This window comes from Oxyura jamaicensis, chromosome 1, assembly GCF_011077185.1.
Source record: "Oxyura jamaicensis isolate SHBP4307 breed ruddy duck chromosome 1, BPBGC_Ojam_1.0, whole genome shotgun sequence".
Lineage (NCBI taxonomy): Eukaryota > Metazoa > Chordata > Aves > Anseriformes > Anatidae > Oxyura > Oxyura jamaicensis.
The window spans coordinates 57,375,396-57,398,690 of NC_048893.1; the positions used below are offsets into that span (position 1 = coordinate 57,375,396).

A 23,295-nucleotide genomic window follows, 5' to 3' on the forward strand; every position below is an offset into this window, starting at 1 on the left:
AACTAATCCATTGCCATGCTTTGGTAGTTCTGATGCTCACTGAACAATTTTGTTTTTATTTGATTCACAATAACCTTATCAAAGTGTTCAGGCTTTAAAAACAGATGTTAGATGAGCTTTTTTTTTCCTTTTTTTTTTTTTTTTTAATGAATGAAGAATGAAGGAAAAAGTTGTTTAATTTCATATATTGAGCTAGGTATCAGTCCTTCAAACACTGAAGTATAGGATTTGACACTAGCTTTTGTTTAACTCCCCCTTATATGACCAGCAGGAGAAGAACTTTGAAGCCCCAGATATAATGAAAAGCTTTGTTTTGTGTCAAGATCCAATATCTGCCATGACCTTCATATAAGGTTTTGATGAATGCTTGCCTGGGAAAAAGCTCAATAAATTGCCATAAATTATGGGTGCAGAGCAATACAGCCATTTCTGGCTAGGCTTTAGAGCCCAGAGTTTAGTACTTTATCCACTCTTCCTAAATCATAAAACAGCCCTGCGCTGAGCTGAGGGACTCATCCATTTGGATAGGACATGCTGTTTGTTCTGTTGCTAGGCTAAAATGCCTGTTACTTTAAGAACAGCTGAATCACTTTGCTCTCATCCTTGTTTAATACACATCTTATGTAGATTATATGAACCAATTGGTTTAAATCAGAGATTAAGCAAGGGATATGTAGTGATTATATGTGCCTCTAAGCGTTAGGTTGTGTATTTAAAACTTTGCTGTATATTTTTGTAAGTCCATTCACATATTGAATATTAAAAACATTCCCAATCAGAATATAGGGATTTTCTCAAGAATAACATCTTAAATGCTTCTTTAACTAGTTTTGTTTCCACTTTGTCAGCTTTATCTGCTGAATCATCACAAAAGTTTATTGGATTTTTTTTACAACTTTTGGCTTTGCTACCATCTCCACCATGCTGAAGCGGGCCATTAACTCAGTGTAGTTTGGGAAACATTCCACCGTCATTCTCATGTCGCACATTAGCAAGTTTCAAGACTGTGAACAATGAAAAAGGGAAAAAAAAAAAAGAGAAAGAGAGACTGGATATTTCTTTCTATGCTTCCCTATGTTTTATTTACACAATATGTTTCCATCCTCCAGCAGCTGAGGTCAAGCAGATGGTTTAATGGGAAAACTAAACAAAGAGTCTACAACCCCATTTTTTTGTGAATCTTAGCCCAAACTCTAGTACTCATTTCCCAGGAAGCAATTTAACCTGAATTTGGTTTTAATTAGATTAGGATGGAGACCAAACCTCCCTGCTGTTACTTATAGTTCTCAGATGAAAAGTGAAGTTTGTCACAAAAGTAACACTAACCACTGAACCTGATGGTTGACGGAGACCTCACAGTGTCTGGAAGCCCCTGATGAAGCAAAGATCAGCTATGGTCATGCTGGTCCTGACTGATTTGTCTCACTGGCTTGTAAAGGCCTCCAGAGTTGAGGGCTCCCAGGCAATGTATCCCATTGTACATACCCTTCTTGTAAGGGGCTGTGTTCGATGGGTTTGCCACCATACTTGGAAGCTGTTTAACTTTGAGCCCTGGAAGACTTTTGGGTTCCAGGCAGAGGTGTCTGGCAGTCAGAGTTTTAAGCAAGTTGCTTCAGATGATCTGCTAATGGCTTGGCACAAAGGGATGTTTTTTTTGACACAAATAAGATTAATCCCATTACCATGCTGTCAATACTCCTGTGGCCTCATAAACCTGTACTCGTTCTAATGCCACTAAATGCTTTGCTTGTTATTTGATCTGGCCACTGTTACACATATTTCATTTGATGTCTGTGTCAGACCCAGCTTTTTGTATCGTCTGTCAAGTGTAGCTAAGGAAGATCGATAGTAAACGGGTCTTGTGGTTTTCTTCTATTTGCCAGAGTGTGTGTAATGTTATTCCACTTACGATAATGTTCTCGGCCTTTTACGAAGACTGTACGATGAATTCTCTATGTATATGAGACCAAGTTACACTGTATGCTTTCTTGGCAGTATGCTTCAATCTGTCTTGGAGTTGGCAAAAACACAAGCAAAGTGACTGGTGAGCAGGTTGCTTTATGATAAGAGTAAGGGATGTCAGAAAAGAGGCCAGACACTTGTACGTATTGCATGAGTCTAAGTTCATATGTATCTGCACAATTAAACAGGATAAATGCTTGCGCTAGGTTGGTTTTGTTTAGTGAGCAGGTAAACTTGGCAAACACATGAGGTGGCGGACACTGGGACTGACAACATGGCAGTGACAGAGATGACGGAAGTGAGGGCAATGACAAAAATGGGGATCTAGTAACACGTGATATTTCTTAGTGGCTGAAGAGATTGTGGTACCTATATAGTCTAGCAGGACTGGAATACAAGTATTTGTGGCCTGTAGATTTCACATATAAAAATATTCAGTTTGAGTCTATCATAGCTTAGCCAAGAAATGTATTTTCTTTTTCCCATGTAGCTTTGGTCTAGTGCACGTTTATAACACTCTGTCCTGTAATTTTATGTGTGTAAATACACAAACATACAGATGTTATTAAACTCCTGCTCAGAGCTTACTGATACAGCTGTGTGATGTGATTGTACCTGCAAGACACTGTCTGGTCTGGTCACTTAGTGAAGATGACAGTTTTTCATAACACCAAAACTGTTTCTGGAACCTACTGTTTACTGTGGAAATCCTCATGAATCCTATTGTCTCAACTTACCTTTTCCTAGAGACTTGGTTTTGGAGGGAGAAATTTTTTTTTCGATCCCAATAATGATTTATTTTTTTTTTTTTTAAGTTAATTTGTTTAGGGGGGGAAATTGATCTCTGAAAAAAATTATAAAGTAAAATAATTTGTGTTGACAGCTGGGATGTGTTGATGCAGTGGCTTTTTTCTGTTGCTATCTAATTTTTGTTCTGGGAACGTTACACAAACTCAGGCACCCACCAATTCAGCAAATAAGGTCCCACTTCCAAAGCAAATTGTAACTGTGAACATGTAATCAGTTCTGTGGCTCAAATAGGAAAGTGCCTTATGCCTATGTTTAATTTCTGTGCACTTTTTGTCTGCCAGGCTGCTCCCTCTGTCTTTGAACAAATGCAGTTTTGCAGTCAATACAGGAGCTGACCCTGTCATTCTAATAATATTTTTCCTCTTTCAGCACATGAAAACATTTGCTGCGTGGGATGTTTGGGTTTGCGTTTGGGTTTTCATTAACACGACTTGAGTGGAAGCCAAATCCTCGCTCACGGCTCTGTGGGTGTGCTTTGACTGGCAGGCGGGTGTCAGCCTAAGACGTGGGTGGGAGGTGTGGGTGGCAGCAAGGGACCTGCTTGCTGGCAGCTTGTCCCCACCCCGTGTCCCCTGGGTGTGACGATGCACCCCAAGAGCAGAGAGCTGCCAGGGGCCGTCTGCAGGAGCCTGAGCAGGCTCTGGGGTCCCTGGGGGCTTCAGGAGAAGCAGTGTGTGTCCTGCTGATGTATTCCAGGGGTGGTTTCGAACAGGGCTTTTTCATCAACCTCCCCAGTGTTTAACAAATAAAACAGTGAAAATATGTGAGAAATATTAGTGACCCCTGTGCTCTGCAGCAATGAAATGTTTGTCTGATGTGCTTTTCCTCCTGGCTACTTCCTGTCATTAAAAAAGAGGCCTCTCTTTTATTATCTATGGTGACATTTACTTGATAATTCTATATTTGTATAAAGGTAGAGGCCCCAGACAATATCAGGGCTCTTCGGAGCTCTGCACTGTGCAGTCACACAGATGACATTGCTCTTCTGTGCCGAAGAGCTTGGGATGATCTGTCACCAGAGGCGAAGAAAGATGTCAGTGACCAAACTAGCCTCCTGCTCCCAGAAGACACCCGAGGGGATAAGAAGAGCCACAATTAGGAACAACGTGTCTGATGTGTGCTGGCTGCACCCAGTGTGTGCAGCCTCCTACCACAAACAGCTTGTATGGCCGGGAGCAAACCCGGTTTGAATTTACACTTTTGGGGATCCCTGGTTTTGCCCCAGATTTATCTGTGCAATACAGGCATCACCAGTAGAATTTTAAAGATTGACTGATTTTAATTTCTTTTTAGATGGTAAAGAAGATTGGTTCAAGTATATTACTCTTTAGTGCGGAGCAGCAAAACTGATTTTCACTGAACACTCAGACAAGAGCCCTTTCAGACACTTAGCTGAAACAAGCTGGATGAACTAGATTTAAAGTCTAGATGCAGTTGATATACGTTACCTGTACCTGGAACCAGCCCTATGCCTGTGAGAGCACTTAACACATGTGAGGTGGCAGATAAAGGAACACAGCTGCAACTTTTTATGTCCAGCACTGAGGGCACAGTGGGGCTGCGGCAGACTGACTGCAGAGCTGGTGTACCCAGCCAAGCATGCTCAGAAATGTTCTGCCAGACCATCAGAGAGCTTGTGTTTTGGGAGTAGACCTTGTGAGTCAGCAGCTGAGTCCCACAGCTACGCTTATTGCAGAGCTAGTGGGTGTATTTCTCGAAAATGTCTCGGGAAATGATTTCCCATTTTGTTCCGCTGTGACTTTTGCTGTTCTGCTTTGCCTTCTTGAGGAACATGGTGACATCCTTATCTTCACATTGCAAGTAAGGAGAAAAATCATCTTTCAGAGTAATCTTGCGCTGGCATGCTGTATAAATTTCACTAGAAAATTCCTTAATACTTGCTGAGAAAAGAAATTAATCTAGCTGAAAATCTTGGAACATGATTTTTAGGAACATATATAAGCTTACAGTTGAGTTTTGTACTGCTTTTACCAAACCACAGACTACAAGTTCTGATTAATTTGTCTTTAAAGGTCTGGATTGAAGGTATTAAACATTTTTCTTAGTTCTCTTATTCTGAGTAGGCTGTGCAAGGTATAGTATAGGTAGGCCAGAGCTACATAAGCCTTAAACTATTTGATCCCTGAACATAAGGATAAATTCATCGTGGCTTCGTGAATTTGAGTCCCCTGTTTGACTGACATTTTCCTTGTCTGCCTTTTTTTGGTGCCAGGGGATCCACAGCAGATAAAACAGCTATGAATCTGCAAGGAAAAATACCCAACACCACCCCTTCCTCTGAGCAGGTACTTCATTAGAGCATGGAGAGATGATTGCAAGAAGCCTGGATCAAAAATGTGAGTGCTCTGCTGACTGGGTAGATGCAAGCTGGGCTGAATCTTCTCTGTGGTGAGGAAAGGAGATGTTTCTCTCCAGCCCTCAGCCTTTCAGCTGGGCTATGAGCAGCACAGCAGAGCTCTTTGTGGGGCATGAGGCTGGTGGAAACCTGTCTTCGTCATTCTTGGTATCTCCTGAAGAACCCGTCCTGGGCTGTGTTAGTGTAAAACAGTAAAAATGCTCTGGAAGTGTACTCCTTTCAGTGTCCTCCTTTCCCTTCATTGGTGAGTTGTTACATAAATGGTCTTCCCACTTAAAAAGAAAAAGATTTTATACAAATGTATTGTATTCAGATTCTAATTTTAAGTATGTATCTGTACAATTCTGCTAACAGCTGACTGAAGCAAAGTTGTAAATAAATAATACTTTCTGGCTTCTCGCTGTTTAGTGGGGCAGAAGATGATTGGGAAGCTTTTATTTGCTCAGTGAACAAAGGAGTCAAACTATTTAATTTAACTAAATGAATGAGCACTGATAATGGAGTCTTCCTGTCATTTATTAATTTTGCTAAAGAGACTTCTAAAAGGTTTGTAACGGTTTTGTCCCTTCCATGCCATCTAAGGGCCAGACTGTGAATGTCATTTCCTGAGAAAGAGTTGCTATAACATAGGGAATAAAACTGGCATTTAATTGGAGTAACATCACTGGCATTATTTATGTGGCTACTGAAGGATCAGTCCAAGATTTTAGTCCCCTGTGCTATATCCTTTTGATCCTGATTTTCGAATGCTTTTACAATTGAAAAGTGCATTATCGAGCCTCAAAACCAGAACGTTGTTGTTGACTGCCTGTTCCTAGTTTGTCAATGCAAGAGCTATTGTGGGAGCTCTACCTTATAGGAAGAACTGCTGTTCAGCCTAATTATTACAGATTATTAGATTAATTTTTTAATTGAGTAGCCTAATTAAAGTAGCCCCCCTACTAGCAGTTAGGAAGAATATATCTATTATCTCGTGTTCACTTTCGCCTTGCAAAGTCACTGCTAAGGAGGAGGAGGAGAGCTCGAATAGTTGCTATGCTTGCATCAGTTGCCAACTTTCAGGCGTATTCCGACAATAACAGGTTTTGACAGAATTTTAAAGCATTTTGCCCCCCTGGTTTTCGGCGATGATAAATGTGCCATACAGATGACCTTTACACAAGGCCGCATGTTAATATTCAGAACCGTGCTTTTGTTTGTCTTGAACAATGGCTGTCATTAAGAAAGCTTGGTTTGCCAATATGCCCCCCTGGTCCAGCGCCGGACCCTTCCTGATTGGGCACCGGGAAGCATCATGTGCCTTTGACTGAAATGACATGGAAGATGTATGGTCCAAGTGCCGTCCTCGGCACTACTGCTGTGATGGGAAGAAAACCACTCTGACCCAAATAGACCTGTGCTCAAACAATGTCGCACCAAACGAAGACAACATATTGGGAAGAAAAATGCTTGTAAACTGTGTGTGCTGGAAGATGTATTGGTCAGACGGCCATAGGGCAATCTTTGAACTATTGAAATCTTTAGAAATATTGTTTAGTTCTTGAACAATACTTACAAACCTAATTAATCAAGCATAGATGGTTATTTTCACTCTTTACATACTGCATCATTTTGGAACAAGAATAGGGCTGTCACATTTATTTTGCTGACCAGTTCCCAGGTGCTTACTGGCAAAAGCAGAGTTTGAACATACATTTCCAAAGCAATCCTGAAAGAAGAGCCTTAGCAGAGCTCCTCTCCTGCTCCTAACCCTTAACGTGCTTCAAAACTTCCTCTTTGTTACCATTTCTCTTTTTGTGCATTTCTTTGGCTATGACACACCATTTTCTTTCTGGTTTAATTATCTTTATATTTAGTTATTGCTAGGAATAAATTTGACATCTCATCCAGAACAGTATTTTAAACGTGCCATGGACTTAAAGTATGATGGAGCAAGCTAACAGCACAATTTTAATGTCAAATCAATCACATATATACCTCACAAGAGATCGGCAGATAAAAAGTTCAGCACATTTAATTTTTTTTTCTACTGCTTCTACTACTGTCTTTTCTAGAGAAACTCTTGGGAATGACTCATGCCATGAATTCTTCTTGACTTTGATCTCTTTCCAAAACTCAGATTTTTTGAATCCATAGTCCTACTGATTTCCAAATTCTGGTATCTCTACATTTAGATTATTCTTATTGTAAAAAATGCTTACTGGCTTCAAAATTTTTGACATACAGATTGTGGCCAAAGCCTCTGGACGTTGAAAGCAGTTATTGAAAGCAGATAACTTGACATTTTGAATTAATCTTAAAAGCTATTATCATATTAGTAAGTTTTGAAACTAATGTTTACAGACTCTAAACAATTTATTAAAATGTTTGAGGTGGATATTAAAATTTTTAACAATTGTGTACAGCAAGAACCATTAAATATTGAGTTTCTTTTTTATAATTAAAATCACTGAAATGATATTTATTAAAATGCCAATAATTACTTTTTGCATTTATTATAATATAATAATCATACAAATATGTTAAAGAGATCTCCTAAAGTAAAATACCATTCAGAAAAAAAATAATATATATTTCAAATCACTTCTGATCCTGGGCTTTATGTTAAATGAACAGTCAGGGTTAAAATCATATGTTTGAACTGCCCTCAGTGGTAACACTTTCCTGCTTCAGGGCTTGCTTGCTGTAAGATTGGAGATCCTTAAGCACATTTCAGTATATTTAAATGCAGTGCAGTGAGATATGCCCAGAAAATATGGGCCTGTTGAATGTACATAGGAACATTTTTTCAGTTCCAGCTATACATGCTAGTCAGCTATTTTCTTTTTAAAAGTACTGCGTATAGCCTACCACCCTGGTAACCTCATTTATGCATGTTTAATATAATAAGTCCATATAAAAGCATTTCCCTACCAACCAGACTTGAGGTGGTATAGGAAAATGTTCGGTCATTGGTTGTCAAAGCCTGCTTCACGGGGAACAGGAATGTCCAGTGCTAGAAGTCTTCCTATTTGCAGAAATGAATGGAAGTAAGGCATGTGAAAAGCAGTGTTGCTCAGGCTAGAACAGTGAATTTGTCTGTAAACTAATTCTAAAGATGCTAAGCTGCTAGGTCCAAGCAACATTCCTGTCTCCAGCACTCAAAAATCACTTGACATTCAAACAGTCGGGATTTTGGAGTTTATTCTGCATGGACAGGAAAAGCGGTAAGTTTGTGTAACAGGGAAGAGAGGTGGTGAGTTAATGATGTGGTTGGCTTCAGAACCAAGGCCAACGTGAGGCATTCACCATTCAAAAGTAGTTACAGACCCACCAGGCTTCATGTTACTTTAACTTGATGACTGCTGCTCTGGTGCATCACATTTTACTTTTCCTCCATCTGTTTCAGTCCATTTTAGAGGAAAGGACAGACAAGTTGTGCCATCGCAATTCTGAACATGGCCTTCCCGGGTCACCCTCACCCAGGGAGGCTACCCCATCAGGCTGAGGGGAAGAAAGGACACAGACCTCCTTGAACACAGGTGGAGATGAAGATGCTGCGTTAGGTGTGCTAGCAAAGCTTCGGGATGCTGCTCCTTGTTGGTGAGAGCAGGGTGCTCACAGGGATGGCCATGTGTCTCAGGCTGATCAGCCGTCAGGCAGAGCTCAGGTGTGAGCAAACAGCTGATGGGCCAGGTAGGTGTTACAGTTGGATTCATTTGCTCTGTTTTGCTTTTGATCTCATCCTCAGCAGCACAAAACCAACATTTCGTTGTATCAGTTCCTATTCTGCAGTTTATTTCAAAAACCAGTTACACCCTTCACGTTTAAATGCCAATTAAAACAAAACCCTATTCTTACAGCGTGTTTTCCATAGTTTGGGAAACTCTCTTCCATTTCTCCAAGAGCAATTTAAATACTGAGTACAGTGAAAATGGAAATTTCTATGATAAGGAATGTATGCTGAGGTAAATGCAGAAGAGGAACTGTGTTTTACCCTGAACAGTCCACCTGTGAAATGCTGCTCTGGCTGAGCAGTGCCTGTTCCCAGTAACAACACTGGGGTCATTGGTGACTTTGGGCAGTGCAAGTAAAACAGTGTTTTGGTTTCTGTCTCAGTATACCTCAATGAGGATGGTGGTGGCTTTCTGGCCCTGCTTTGGTAGGCAGATAATCATGTAGGTGGCCTGCGTATATACACAGTGAGCACACTGTATAGGTCTTTCTGGCTCTTTCTGTGTGCTCATCTATCCATCAGCTCAGCTGATGAGTCAAATCCTCACTTTCGGACTTTTGACATAAATCCTCTCAGGTTTTCCACATCTGCTGAGGCTAATGCGGACAGAGAAGGGGCAGGAGCAGCAGGCAGCCCTGCCAACCCGTGCCGCACGAAGGCTGTGCCTGGGTGGCAAGGGGCGGCTGCGGCGCTGGCAGCCCCAGCATCCCCTGTTACCATGGCACTGCCGACATTCTCCAGGCTTCTTCATATTCCGCGAAAAAATGCTTGGGGCAAACACCTTCTTTTGCAGAAATTTGGCATGACCGTCTCCTTCGCCACTGGCCTGTTCTTCCACCCATCTCCCCACAAAGAGGTTAATAAATGTTTACTTTTTTTCCTGTTTCCATATGGTTTGTTCACAGGCTTTTGCTTGTGTGTGTATGAATGCTCACTTGCATTGACTGCTGTGAGGGAATTGTTCTACTAATGCTGGCCATCTTCAAATCAATGCCTGCACATAACAACAGAAAGTGCCTCAGATGTAGTGGTTTCCACAGGACTATTGTTAGGCCTTTGTTAAGCATTTTTGAACCTAATAAATAATGTCAAAAGTCTCTATCCTAGCCAAAAATGTTCCTTTTGAAACAGTTCTAATAGTATTTTTGTTCTGTGATGTTTCCCAGTGTTGTGAAGAATTTGTGCCTCACAATAGGAATCTGGTATATCGCGTGCCACTTTGCCATTTTTTTTTAACTTATTTTGAGATGGGAACCCTTGTTTTCTGGGCAGGCATTACCATTTCTTTACATAAATGTGACTTTTTCTTGAATAGCCATATCTCTTGGAACTTCGGTGTTGTAAATGCTACTAAAATTTGCAAAATACAGAAGGATCGAATCTTAATAACGATGGAATGAAGGGAGGGAAAACAAAATGCTCAACTTAATTATATGCTATTTCAGTGAACCTCCTTTGTGTTTTGTTGCATAACTCATAATTAAATTAAGTCTAAAGCAGGGTTTTAACAATTGCTTTATGCACTGAAAAACAATGATAACGATGGTCAAACATGATCACAGTAGTACCCTCTGGCCATAGTATCTATTCATCTAGACCTTAATGACTATTTATTCTGAAAGAAGTTCCAGTTGGTGACTCACTGTGATTCATTATATTTTATATAGTACCTATTAACAATAAACTTGAGCTGTCCTTAATTTGTAGTTTAATTTGTGGATAATATTCCCATTTCTGCAGTCCAATAGTGTGTAGCAAATCAAACTAGTATGAAGCATACTTGAAAGACATATTTTTTTTCTGTGCAGTTTACTTTGCTTATTTTAATTGGACTCTGGGGAAAAATGTCAAAAATCACATTTCTGTGCATTCATATTCTCTGTGGCACCAAAGCTGTTGGATGCTAGCTGTATCAAACTACTGTTCATTCTGTCGGGATTTTTGCTAGTCATCTCTTCTCAGTTTAGTGCAAAAAGTGACATTTTAGCTTGTTTTCTGGGTACAGGAAAAAAATAAATATTAGGGGATATACAGTAGGAAGTTCTTACTTGTGGTGTTAGGTGGGAGGGCCTAAAACAAGTTTCAGCTCGATACAGTTGTAACAGAGAATTAAACTCCATTTGGAGCACAGGCCTCGATAAATTGAGCTTCTAATATTCCTGACAAAAGTAGTGGTCATACTGATTTTAGCAGAAATTGTAGTAACGATTTTTTTTTTTTTTTTTAGCTGCCATCTTCCAATTGTAATCCCAGACAAGATCTCCAGATATCTCTGGAGAAGGTTTTGGCTAGGAATAAGTTTTCTATCAGAATTTAAATAGCAATAATATCAAAGTGCCTTCTAGAAAGGAAAAAGAAAACTCCAAAGCTTGTATGAAGATTTTTAAAAAGAAGTATTAGGAACTTTTGCTATTGAAATTATACAGAGGAATACTGGATGAAACAGATATATTGGATGGGATATGTGCAATAACAGTTTTTAATATAATTGCATTTTTCTTTTTATGTTACAGCATGAAGAGAAAACAATGTTGAACTTTTTCTTAATATTTGAAACTCAGTGGAATTTCAAATAGCAGAAATCAGAAAGAGAGTCTAACTTCAGTGCATCTATATGCAGGCATTAATGTCTGCCTGCTGCTTGCTTGGTCAGTTGGTAACAGCTATTGTTATCTTCGTTCACATTTAGGTAGTGTAAGAGGTAGCCAAAAAGGTCAGTGGGAATGATTTTTTTCCTTAGAAAATCCCAATCTTTTTCTTCACAGGAAGGGAGTTTTTGACAATATTTCATCTGATTATTTAGAACAGCTAGAAAAAAAAAGGGAGGGTGATATGATCTGTACTGAAACTGTCTCTAGTAAAAGATGTGTGGTTTTCTGAGAAATTAGTCTCAGGACCTGAGGACCGATTCAAAAATACCTTCATAGTATAGATTATCTGATTCATCTCTAGTACTTTAATACACAGGACAGTTGTCTGTATGAGATACATAACATAGTTTGATTTAGATGGTCCAAAGAAATAAAATGATATCTTGAGCATTGTAGATAATTAGCACACACAGCAGCTTTTTTTTTTTCCCTGTCACAAGTCATAGAATCATGTAATTTTTTATGTTGGAAGGGACCTTTAAAGATCATCTAGTCCATGGGCAGGGCCATCTTTCACTAGATGTGATTGCTCAAAGCCCCATCCAACCTGGCCTTGAACTCTTCCAGCGATGCGACATCCACAGCTTCTCCGTGTAACCTATTAACAGTGTTGTGCCACCTTTGATCAGTAATTAAAAGCATGAAGGAAGGTTACACTGTGGACTGGAAGAGAGAGAGGACACACAGAGGGCAGGGAAGAAATCTGTTCGTTGCTGTCGGGCTTTGGCAAAAGTAGAAAGGAGCAAGGGATCTGAGCAACCTGATTACCTTTCAGCTTGACGAATGTGGCAGCATCAGGTGTGCTGAGCAGTACCCGTGAGCATTGCTGAGCTAGTGGCAGTGCTTTGGGTGCCAAAAGTCCAGCTGTGACCACAGCTAAGTCTCCATGTGTGTGCAGTTTGAAGCTGTACTAATTTAATTTGAACTGTGACTCACTGCCTTTCAGCTGCAGACATGATATATATATTTCCAAGGGCAAGATCATTACTTCACAGTAGTTTTCCTTTAAATGAAATAGGCTTCCTGTGGGGAATCTTCACTGGTTCTGGTGAGGTATGTTTTCTTTTAGATTATGCTTCTTTCATGCATAAAACCTGGACAAAAATGCAACTGTTGCTGATGGTAAGGTCATGAAAACCTTAATATTAAATTGAATGAGAGACAATCTGAATATAAAGCTTTTTGGAGATGGGAGTTCTTGGTGACCAGTATCAGCTGTTTCTTTTTGTATGCCTATTTTTCCAATTTTCCTGGAGACTGCAGAATTTCTTAGAAGAAATCAAGAAGTCACTCAATTCTTGCCTCACCTTGCCTCTCTTCTCTCCTTGTCACTGTACAGTGAATACCTTTGAATGCAGCAGTAAGCAACGTGACTGTCATCTGTCATTCATAGCTGCTGTCTTCCCTGCTTGCATCACCTTCCTTGTGACCTCTTCAACTTCTCTGATTTTGAGAACATTCGCCTTTTGTGACGGCTATTAACCTTGCTTGCCAACAGAGCCCTGAGGAGGCACAGGCAATGCTGATGGTGCTCCTGCAGTGTAGCTTGCCTGTCCTTGGAAAGTGTCCAGAGCTGTCCTCCAACAGTGGGACAGGACTGCACAAGCCTCAGCCAGGGGTTTGGTTACTGTACACATCAACCCTTGTCTGAGTGCTTTTCATCTGGTAAAACTTTGCGTGTGCACCTGGCCTTGCTACCTTTTGGGCCTAGGTCATGAAGAGTATTATTTGGGACTAGAATGAGGAGAGTATACATGATTCCTTGTTCTCTCAAGCAAATAGAAATTTATTGTGAGAATGGTGGGGCAATTTCCTTAGCAAATCTAAAGGTTTGGTAGATGACTGAGTGAAATAACTGGATTTCCCCAAAAGGATGTTTTTACCCACGTTTTATACTTGGAGCCTCCTCCTGGCCTTCACAAGGCTTTTTTGAGGACTCCATGTCAAATAGCAAATATCAGCTAGCTCCTGGGAGCCTCATGTCTGAGTAGGATTTCCCGTCTACTCCTTGAAACACTGTCATCTGTCAGCTTTTCCATGCTTAATAAACACCTCAAAGCACCTTCAGCTTTTACAGTAGGGCTTTTTGCTGTTAGAAGTTCCGCAGATCCTGGAATATAATTTTAGCTAATCATTTTGATTGGTGACACTTGAAAAAGGACAAAGATGTATTTGTTCTCCTAATGATAGATAGTAAGTGGATTGTTGTGCATTGGTCAGGTGTACACTCCTGAGATCAGAGGATATGGGCTTTTTTAGAGAGGAAACCCCCTGATACTTGCTGCCTAAATGATTCATTACAAATACATTGTCAGGTGAACTAAGCACATTTGCTCTCTAATCATTAATTAAAATGAATTGAATTTTTGAAGCTGTTTATTGCCTGAAACAGACTTAAGTTTGTTTCAGAAAGCTTCCACCTGCATTTTCTGTGAACTGTTACTTGTGATGTATAGCTAGTCTTTATTCATGGAGCATAATTGCTTTTCTAAGACACATGAGATTGCCTCTTTCCCTTGATTTGAGGACCAGGTCTTCTTAAACAGAACAGTAACGAACTGAAATTAAAGATTGTTCTTGGGTACAGGTTCACACATGAATATCAGAGAATGGAGGATGCTGGAAAATCACTGTCTATCTTAAAACCGTACAAATATATATGAAAAGCATATAATTGTTGCAAAGATTTTATTTTTTATTTTTTTAAATAAAGGACAAATTCACTGCTTGCGCAACTCTCCCTTTCATAGAGACACACCAACAGAAAATCTGACTCAGCATTTCTCAGTTATCCACAGAATGATGTCAAACACTGGGAAATTTAAATCTCAATTTTACTTTAAGAAAAAGAAAACAAAATCTAATCACATTTGTCATGAGAAGTTTTTATACTTGATGTTGTATTTTCAGTTTATTCCATCTATGGTGCTGTTAGTGATGTCTGTACACATTTATCATCACAAAATCTTTTTTCATGCATGTCACTTAGCAGAGAGAATGTTAAAGCTGAAGTTTTTCTGCTAGGTGTCAATGCTAGGATAAATTTTTTTTGGAAAAATTTGGCAAATACAATTTACCAATTTATGTCAATAGAAATAGATGTAAGAGGATATTTTTCTTTTTCTTACAGAGAAAAAAAATGTTCATAATCATGAGAATAAATAGAAAAAAAAAAGGAAAAGTGTTTTTGTCTATATTTTACAGCTGGAATGTGGTGAGGAGGAAGACATGGTGCCTTATACAGGATGTGAATTTAGATTCATTCTTAGGTCCTGAAAATAATTTGCACATGTGCACTGTAGCTGTGTTACAAATCTGAGTTTGGCATCTCAGATTTCCTAAGATGCCACCAGCCCTGAGCCTGCACAGGTTTCATGTATCCTGAGGAGATGACTGTATTTGTAGCATCCCCATTCCATGATATCAAAGGCTGAATGTATCTCATCTCCTCTTTTGCCTCTGGCTGCTGCAGCCTGCTCTCATACTTGGCATCAGAACCCAACAAGGGGACAATAGGTCCCTTATTCTCTGAACACCCTGGCTGTTGAGACTCATGAACCACAGAGGGGAAGAAGTCACCCAAAGGAAATGCAGAGGGTGAGGAACATGGTGTTGTGGGGGATGGAAGAAGAATATCAGAGGGGCTGGAAGAGGAAAACCAGAATAATGACATAGCTTGAGTTGCCAAACAGTGCTGGGGGGGAAGTTTTGTACTTTGACCTCTTCCAAGGCATTTCTTCTGAAGCTGGGTTAGTCACATATGTTTGAATTACACAGGAGGACAGTAATTTTGTAATGATCATTTTCACCCCTGTTTTGAATGGTCTACTTTGAGACTGGTTTTGCAAAAAGCTTAAAAATCACAACTGCTGTTGAAAATAGTTCATTCTGAAAGAGGCACTGATAAAGTACTGCTGTGACTCCCATTACTCATTAGCACTAGATAATCACTCACATAAGGTCATAAAAACATGAAAAAATAATTTCTGAATTCAGATGTTAAGGATGTGCAGTAGCAAGGATTAGTCTATGGGGTTTTCAACTCAACATATTCATAGAAACGTTTAGTGACAGATGAACACTGAGGCATCAACGTTTTTAGAAATTTATTTTTTCTTGTTTGTTGTAATCCATTATATGAGTGTGAAGTAAAGAAACTGAGCAGATGAAATTGGATTTTTTATTTTATTTTTATTTTTAACCTTTAAAAACTGACCAGGGCTTGCTACGGGAGAAGTTTTCAGTGTTGTCTCTGGGATGAAATCATTTGTCAAGAAGAAGGCTAAAAAATATTTTATACCTGAAAAATGACCTTGGAAACTCTTGAAAACATTGAGTTTTGATTAATATTCTAGGAATAGCTTGCTTTGATTTAAAGAAAGCACAACAAACAAAATAAAAAAAAAAAGAAGAAACTTGGTAGCAGTTTTGAGTAATTTAAGTTACTTTTTGTAATGGGAGGGAAGATAATGGGAAATAGGTTGTTACATTTGTTATTTCTTACTCTTGTAGAAATAGGCTACTATTAGAAATCTTGATTTTAAATTTAGATGTGAATTTGAACTTCTTGAGTAAATAATTCAATTTTTCATGGTCTTCCTGCGTTTTATGGCCGATGTCATTTTATGTTGACTAAAAGAGAATACCGCAGGCCACATTCTCAGCAGCTGAGCGCTGGCTCATTGACTTGGGAGGTACAGAAGTTACACCACATTAGAGGCCAGTTCTGCATCTTAGTAGACAGAAAGATGTAACAAAGTTCAGCTCCATATTCAAGGATTTTCCAAAATGTAAGGATCCATTCAGTTGCATTGCACTGTTTCCTATTGTTGTCTTGCCGGGAGGTTGGAAGAGCAAGAAGGGAGAAGCGGCTAATAAAAAAACATATGCAAGACCATCACTGACCTAAACCAGAAGTACAAAATGTGGAAACAGAGCTGACTTCTTGTCCCCAATAATGTTATTGGAAGCTTTGTCACTAACTTCAGCAGAGTGGAAAGTTCAGGCTATTTCCTTTCTGAAGTAGCTCATAATGGAATGCTTCGCTGCAAATGCAGATGCAAATGAATACACTTAAATTCATGACTAGTTACGCTAAACTGAGACTCTTTCAGGCTTGGTGCATATATTCCTATGCATTGCTCCATTGAAGTATCAGAAACAAGCCAAAAAATTGATGAATAGACAAATTAGAGTAATAACAACAATAACAACTTAGTTTATATAACCAAATGGTTTTTGAAAAATCTTTTATTTCACAGATGATTTACTTTTGGAATTAAATTTCTGTAAATTAGATCTGAAAGCTTTTTTAAAATGGTAACTAGCTTTCACGTAAGCATAAAGAGAAGAACATGCACAAAAAGAGGTTTCAGTAGGTGAGATAATTTGCAGGCAAGGAAAGATATTTTTTCAAGTTTACATCTTTTTCCTTTAAAACATTTGGTAATGACATAATTTGGTAAAATCCATTTCAGTACCTAAGATGCACCCATTCTTTCTAGCTGTGAAACATTCAGTGATTTCCAGGAAATGTTGTGACAATTGGAACAAGACAGATAGAAAAGTCATAGGAAAATTATGACTATTTCTATCAAGGTTTGTGTTGTTTTTTTCCTTTGTTTGTCATCTCTGTTGTCTTTTCTGTGCTTTGGATGCATGTTGCTAAATAGTGTCATATTTAGACTAAAATTCCATTTATCCATTTTTACAGCTATTTTTTTTTTTTTTAATCTCCATTTCTTTATGAGATTACATCAGTATTGTGTGTTGTCCTCCCCCACAACCCCATAATTCCACAGTTTAAAGATGTGCTCTTTTAGATTTTTTGTGTGTGACTTTAACAATGTTCTGTTCACATTTCCTTGGATAGACCCAACAATTGCTTGTTGACCCATTTTAACCCCTTTTGAGCATCATCTTCAAAGTGTAACTGTCCTTGACAATGAAAGAGACCTTCCTATTGTCTGGTCCTTCCAGGCAATCTTTAGCATTGAGTTAAATGGCTTTCAGATGGAGGAGTTGGCTGGAAGGAAGGAGACAAAGTGGCCTGTTGTTTCTGAGTGACTTTGCCAGAGTTTCCCTTTTTTCTTTTAGAATGGTGCATTTCTATAGAAGATGACAGACGTTTTGACAGGTGCAATATGCTTTGAACTGTTGTGTCAGATAATTCTTTTGTCTTGGTTTTTCCCAGCAGAGTAGTACGTCTCCTTAGGATGCTGATATGCATATTGTTTGCTTTTCATTTAGTGTGGTGAAGCCTTCCATCCTCCTTTTCTCTCTCCCTCTCTCACTTTTTTAATGGCTCTTTGCATATATGTAGCTAACCCAGATGGGAAGGCGGAGTGACCATGACTTAAACCTCTCTCTCCAACCTTTTGATCGTGATAACTGACAGTTATAACTCAGGAAATGATAGTGGTAATAGAGAAAGAGCTGGCAAAGACATACAAAAGCATGACCTCAAATGTTATAATCTCATCTCTGGCTGCAGTGAACTATGTTTGTATCAAAATGACAGTTTCGAGACTGTTACTTCAGAACAGGAAGGATTTAGCTTTGCTAACTTACAGATTGGCCTAGGTAAAAACAGTCTGCAGTCCCATCACAATCAAAGCTGGGTTTAGAGGAAAAGAACTCCAAGCTAATGTTTTAAAAATTAAAAATTATTTTATTTTATACTCCCAAAGTCACTATGGACAGCATTTGTCAGTCAGGTAACTTCATTTTTTTGGAGTGTGTAGACTATGTTCTACATTTGTGGTCACTGTTTTTGCAGTGTCAGTAATAAGGGTTTTTAGGGCTGCTACTGTATTATAAATAGGGCCACTGTTAAACTGGTCATGTGGAGAAGATATTGGGATTTGTACCTGATAGTATCTTCATAATTGTCTCTCTGCCTGTCTGTTTGGGGCTTAAATGGACTTTCCTACTATTACTTTTGATGTTTTCTTTTTACTTTTGGAGTTAACACCTCTTCTTTTGGTTGCCTGAGTATGACTCTCATTCATTGTGTCATGAATGACATCCGTGTTACTGAAAGACAACCTGACCCTGAAAAATTGAAAACAAGATCTCTTTTTTGCAGTTGCTTCACATGGCATAAGCTCAACGGGGAAGAGAGATTTAAAGGCTGCCAATCAAATGGAGGAATGGATGACATAATTTACTGTAACAGGGAGAGGTGGCTTGGAAAGCTTTGTTTTATGAATTTCCAGAACATCTGAGAATTTGATTTAATAGCTCATGACCTAAGTGTTTAAAATATTTAGACCAAGATTTTTAAAAATTGGGGACTCACATTTAAATCTCTGTAAATGATAGCTCGATGACCTGATAGACTGATTTCTAAAAAATGGTAAAAATGAATCAACATTTGTGGTTTTCACAGCCATCTGCTCTGAGGAATTCTTCAGAACATCTTATTCTAGTGTTTCAGCCTGCTTAGCAATTTTAAAACTCTATGTGTTATAATGGTATATAGTGAGCAATCTTGCATTTTTAAAAAATGTACCTTTTCTGAAATAATGAAATTTATGGGAAGCTTTTGACTGGTGATTATGATACCCCAAACAGTAAATGACTATATTTATTTCTTTTCTAGAACATACTACAGTGCAGCAAAGTGTTCTACAGCAGATCTTAAGCATGTAGGATGAACAGGACTGAAATACATGGCTAAAATATCGTCTGAAGTGCTGACTGCTGCCGTAGAAGGATCCTAATAAACCTTATACTTGAGCGTAAAAGTGCTTCTTTGGCATCATTGAATTTTTCTGTCTCTTCAGTTATTTTTTCAAGTAATGCCAGTTTAAATTTTAACTCTTGCAAGTCAGTCGTTTAAACAAGATACAAAAGCTTTCAATTTTAGTAGCTGTACTTCTTAGCTGAAAGCACAGTATTTTTGCCCTCCATGTTCTGAACTCACCTGTTGCCTCTAGTCTTTGGTTGCAGATTTATCATGTAGACTGATATCTAGCTGGAACTCCTTATGTCACAACAGAACAAAATATTATTTGCACCACTGGGAAATTCAAAACACATTCATGTAGTTTTACATTGTAGGCAGCTGAAAACACATGATGAAGATGAAGACTGTTGGGCAGTCTTTCCAAGAGGTCTACTTACTGACACTGTCTCTAATTAGTATCTGTCACTGAAAGCTCTCATGTTAAGAGATTTGACATCTTTCAGTGAAGAACCAAATGGAACTGATGTTAAATTGCCTCAGACTCTTGCAAAGCAGAGTGCTAACTGAAGCTAGGAGAATTTTGTCAAAGGACCCATGAGGCAAGACTTTCTTGGGATGATGTGCATCACATTTGGTTTTATGGTTTCCCTTTCACTGTTCAAGGACATTGCATAGCTGAATAGGTTGAAGCGTAACCCACGCTTTTTCACAGGAGTCCACTGTAAGCATGGCAGACTCCTTGTTATGGTCATCAGTGAGCTAGTTGTTTATCACTTGATTGGTATCTAAAATTTCTATAGTGTTCTCTTTAATAAAATAAAGGTGGTTGCTCTTTTGATCAGTTCTAGTAGGAAAATATGCAGAGTTCTCACAGGCTGCTGATGTCTCAAAATATGCTCACTGTAACAATTCGGAGGCTGTACAAACTTCATGGTTGTCAAGTGTTCTGCTTGCTCTTGCCATATAAACTTCATGGTTGTCACAGGAGATAGAGAGCTGTACCTCCTGCTCCAAAAGCATAGGCTCCCACTGTCAGGATTGGTATCATGTTGCCAGCATGGGGAGACTATGCAAATTGGATAACGTAATGCTGCTCATATGGGAGCTGACTGGTCTAATTCCATTGCTAATCCTGTGAGCAAATGAACAAACTACTCATAGGCTCCAATGCTTGTTGAGGCCAAGCCATGTACTCCCACCTCGAGAAGAGCTGCGCCTTCTCTCCAGGTAATCTGTCTCCTGAGTACTCGGTAAATGCCACACCTGCCACCTGATTTCCCATTGCCATTGCTGTGCTGAGTATACAATAACCTGTAAGGAATCCACTGATGAAAAGCCAATTAAAATCAGCTGGGATTTTTTCCACCAATTTGGCAAAATTTGGATCACACTGTTAACAAGAAAGCCACACTGAACACATCCTTTCCCATGGGAATCATTTCACCTGCCTGGCAGGATAACAGGCTTTTTTAGAGTGACAGCACATGGGAAATCCCACTTTTTTTTTTTTTTTTTTTTTTTTTTTTTTTTCCCACAGTTGGTGTTCAAGAGTCAGTTCAGGCCCACAGGATGGGAAAGGGACGACTACTAAGTCTTTCTTTGGTAAAAGTAATATGTTGGCTCCAGAGAACTGAGTTAAGGAAGAGGCAACATTGGTGTCATCAGTGATAGTTGCCTACTGAAAAAAATCTTTGACATTTTACCTTTATGAAACTTTGAATGCCATCACATGAATGTAGTTTTGCTTTTACATAAACTTTGGCCTACTGTGACAGTTTTCTATATTTTTCTGTTCTTAGACCCAACAAATGAGATAGCAGCTTGAGCATCCAAATGTAGTGGTTCACAAGAGCCCTTAGATAATCTTGGAGGACTTCTTCCATCCACTGGCTCCTCTTTGTCCTGACATAAAATATCTTGTCTGACAAAACAGAGCCATATCTCTCAGGTAAGCTTTCCTGCTCATTCCTTCTCATGCCTACCATAATACCTTTGCAGAGAGCGTAGCATTTTATGAGTGTGCTCTTCACTGAGGTTAAAATCCAAAAAGAAAATTTAAAATTAAGTTTCTACGCTCACATTTAGACTGAGTCTACTCAGTCAAGTTTCTACTGTTTTTTAAAGCATGTTAGCATGCTACAAAATTAATGGTAGACAATAAAATCTCCATGAAAAGGCATGAAAAGTGCTAGTCCAAAATCACTATATTTAGTAGAGGACAAACTACATCTCTATGTGACTAGATTCAAGTAAAAGAATGGACCCATGATTTTTCATCGCTGTTATTATGTCCATCAACATAGAATTCTCTCATGAATTATCTCAGTTCAGTACTGAATTGATGCTAATGAGATAATGTTAAACTGTTAAGGTGTTCTCAGGCCTTGTATCCAAATATCCAGTCAAAAGTTAGTCCTCTTTTCTAGGAAAGGTTAGTATCAGATGTGGTACTTATTCTGCAGTGTTTTCTTTGTCATCTTTAAAATATTTAATCAGATTGAATGTGTAAATGAACAGCACTACAATCTTGTGTTCCATAGCTATAAAAAAGTTTGTCTATGCACTGACATATATTGCCCATGTGGTAAAGAAAATACTGAAACTTAATTGCCTCTGATATCTTCACTGTATCATAATAATGATGTTCAGTAATTAAGATTTTTCATTTATGGCTGTTTTTCTCATATAAGAATGAACTAAAAGAAATGATGAACAAAAGCTAAACAAAGTTCTCCTTCTTACTTTGAATTCTACTGAAATATTTCTGAAAGAATTAGGTGATTTCTTAAATGGTTCTGAACAACCTTAGACTTTTTATTTGGGCTGATTGAAAATTTCCTGTTTGTGTATTTTCCTTAAAATGATTTTTGATTTCAGGAAACCTGTATGTTTCCCAGAATCATACTGATTTTATTACTATTTTAAAAAATCCCCAGCGATTTTTTGTAAGTTCAAATTATTTTTTGATCAGGTTTTACTGTTCATCTTTTATTTTATAATTTGTGTTATGATACAAGACAGAAAACAAATTGGAGGGATGAAATATCACTGTGGATCATTTGATAATGTCAAAACAAAATCCATCATTGCATCAATTTCTCTGCAATATATATATTTTTAATACTGATTATTTGGGAAATATCAACATAACTTATTGTAAGTCACAAGAATACTAGAACCTGCCTGCCACTTGTCTTGTATGTTTTCCTTTTCAGGTTTCTCAGACATGAACACAGTACAGAAAATCAATAAACAAGCAGTAGTTGCTTTCTCTTTGTCTCGCTGAGATTAGTTAATGTATATGTTGCTGGGTCAGGATTTCTTGCTCTTCTTGCTTGGGTGAGAAACGAAGTCAGTCACTCGGCTGGGGTTTTATCTTCCTGCTGGTAGTCTTGAGGGTGACCACTGTTGTCAGCAGGGTGACTGATAGGTAAATTAAAGGAATTAAGTTATTACTCTTTAACTGGGATTTATATTGAAAATATCATTCACTTCAATGAATGCTGGTTCAGATCACCTGATCCTGGAACCTAACTTCAGCTGGAATACATTTGCTGATGTTGACCCTAGAGAAAAGGATCACAAAAGCAATCTCAATACTATGTTGCAAGAGGAATATTACAATTATTTTCCTAAAAGAATAAAAACAAAGTCATTTGAAGGTTTCTTTTTATTTCTCCTTATATTAAAAACCTACCAGAGTAATATACAGTGAAACATAAACAATTCTCGGGCTCTATTTCTTCCCTGTTTCCTGCTTTGAATCAACATTTAGCAACTCTGGGAGTCAAGCACAACACATTCAGTTACTTTGCACAACACATTCAGTTACTTTGCATAGTCTACATGACTACACATGCAGAAAAGCCCTGGAGAATCTGGATATTGTACACACTCTTTAACCCCTGTCTTGCTGAAAATTAAATTTTGTGGCATATTTCCTTGCCCTTTCTCTTCTCAGAAGAAATTCTTAGATAACTTCTTTCTCTGTTAGTAAGCCAGGATATCAGTGATGTATCTTAACAATTCATTCACAGCAAAATGTGTAAATCATTGCAAATGTATTTTTACCCTTTAGAATATTTTCAGT

General features: G+C 38.5%; 1 long non-coding RNA gene across 1 annotated transcript in view; it reads left to right on the plus strand.

The window, feature by feature from the left end:
• Positions 1-4,996: 4,996 nt before the first annotated feature.
• LOC118175486 overlaps positions 4,997-23,295 on the plus strand; it is a 28,005-nt gene continuing 9,706 nt past the window's right edge. Inside the window, exon 1 of the long non-coding RNA XR_004754989.1 lies at positions 4,997-5,078. This is a non-coding gene — a long non-coding RNA (uncharacterized LOC118175486). The remainder of the gene's footprint in view (positions 5,079-23,295) is intronic.